The sequence below is a fragment of the Propithecus coquereli genome, unplaced genomic scaffold (genome assembly GCF_000956105.1).
Source record: "Propithecus coquereli isolate 6110/MARCELLA unplaced genomic scaffold, Pcoq_1.0 Scaffold525, whole genome shotgun sequence".
Lineage (NCBI taxonomy): Eukaryota > Metazoa > Chordata > Mammalia > Primates > Indriidae > Propithecus > Propithecus coquereli.
Window position 1 is genome coordinate 247,120 of NW_012151119.1, and position 2,194 is coordinate 249,313.

Sequence of the window (2,194 nt, forward strand, 5' to 3'; positions counted from 1 at the left end):
AACGCCGCAATTTCTAACGTTGACCGTTTTTTTCCCCCGCCCTCCCCAATTCTGACGATGATTTTCGAACGAACTGATTTCCAGAGGGAAAAAGATGGTTTGGGATCTACCGCTTCCTCGTTCAGCCACTTAATAAGCAAACTGTGGACGAGACGCATGTTTGAAGAACTCCTGAGAACGTTTTATTTCTCCTCTCTTTTCAACGATAATTTTGCCTGCTACAGAATTCTAGGTCGCTGGGGTTTTTCTTTCAACATTTTAAATATCTCACTCCGTTCTTTGCTTGCGTGGTTTCTAACAGCGTCCACTCGAACTCTTGTCTTTCTTTCTCCATAGGTCGGATGGGTTTTTTCCTCCACCTTCTTTCAGGGTTTCTGTTTAAACCAGGTGGTTTCGTGCCTGGAATCGCAGCACTTGGGGAGGGCGAGGCGGGCGTGCTCGAGGCCAGACCAGACTGGGCAACACAGCGGGACCCCGCGTATACAAAGCCCTTCGCCCCGGGGAACCAAGTGGGTTAAAACCCAGGGAAGCGTGCGTGTTGCAGAGGGAGTTCTAACTCCTATGCTTGTCCACACTCGGCCTCCAGCGGGTCATCAAAGCTACCGCTGAAGTGTCCCTACCAGCTGCGGGCCTGTGACCGTCTGGGTCCACTGCCTCTCTCCAGATTTCGGGATGGAAGTTTGTTGTGCAAACTCAGTTCTCCGACGGGCCCAAGAAAAGACCCTCATTTCCACTCAGCCCAGCCTTTTCTTACCGTAGGGACACAAGTGACGGCTGCCAAGGCCTTCGCGTGCATCGACTGCCACTCAAAGTGCTTCCCCAAGTATTTTTAAAACTATGCTAGGTGGGCCGGGCGCGGTGGCCCACGCCTGTAATCCTAGCACTCCGGGAGGCTGGGGCGGGAGGATGGCTCAAGGTCAGGAGTTCCAGACTCTGTCTCAAAAAAAGAAAGAAAAGATGAACTATGCTAGGCTAGTGAAGTTTCAGGCAGAAGAGGTTTTGACTTTAAAATCCACGGGAAGCGCTAACTGTGGAGGAGACGCCCCATCCCGTGGGCGTCCACACACAAAGCAGACCGGGGCAGCTCGGGCTTTGCAGTCAGACGGACCCGAGCTGCAATCCAGCGACGCAGCCCCGAGCGATCGCCACTCTTTTTGTCATCTGTGAGTGGGGGCTGTGCGGAGATGAAATGCGGTAAGCCATGCGCGATGCTTTGCGTCCTGTCTGACGCGCAGCGAGCGCCGAATACGATCCTCTCCCGCCTTAGGGGTCTGCGGAGGTTTTGGAAAAGTCTCCGTTTCACGGGCCCAGCTCGAGTCGCTGCGGGAAAGCCACTGGGCTGCACCCCGCCCCGCTCCCCTTCGGCCACCGCCGCCACGCTGAGCCCCAGACGATGCTTGGGCACCCCCCCCCCCCCGAGCCAGCTCAGACCCTCCTTGCTACTGAGGGCAAAGCGAGTCGGGCGGAGCCGGGTTTGAATCCTCACTCCACCACTACTAGCTGCGTAACCCGAGCCAGACCGACCTGCCGGGGGAGCTGGAGGACGGCGTGGACGCGCAGCAGCAAATGGCACCGCCACAGATGGCACCACGCGCTTCCTCCACGTCTGAGTCTCGGTCTCTGCCAGTGTGAGCTGGGGGCGATGGGATTTTAACGGCTTCAGCGCCACGGTTGTGCTAAACACTTCACTTAACTTACAGCACTGCCGGAGTAGCTGGGGATGAGGGCAGAACTGGAACCGCCATCGTTCCCCTAACCAGACAGCTAGCACGGGAGCTGGGACTATCTTCTGACACTCGGATGTCACCGTCAAAAGGGGGAGGGATGAATCCCAGCACTCTGGGAGGCCGAGGTGGGAGGATCGCTCGAGGTCAGGAGTTCGAGACCAGCCTGGGCAACGTAGCGAGACCCCCATCTCTACTAAAAGTAGAAAGAAATTAGCCAAACAACTAAAAACGTATAGAAAAAATGAGCAGGGCATGGTGGCTCACGCCTGTAATCTTAGCACTCTGGGAGGCCGAGGAGGGAGGATCATTTGAGCTCCGGGAGTTCAAGACCAGCTTGAGCAAGAGCGAGACCCCGTCTCTACTAAAAATAGAAAGAAATTAGCCGGACAATTGAAAATATATAGAAAAAATTAGCCGCGCATGGTGGTGCATGCCTGTAGTCCCAGCTACTCGGGAGGCTGAGGCAG

General features: G+C 55.7%; 1 protein-coding gene across 1 annotated transcript in view; it reads right to left on the minus strand.

The window, feature by feature from the left end:
• RBSN (rabenosyn, RAB effector) overlaps nt 1-2,194 on the minus strand; it is a 31,561-nt gene that overhangs the window by 9,092 nt on the left and 20,275 nt on the right. The gene's annotated exons all lie outside the window — the stretch shown is intronic.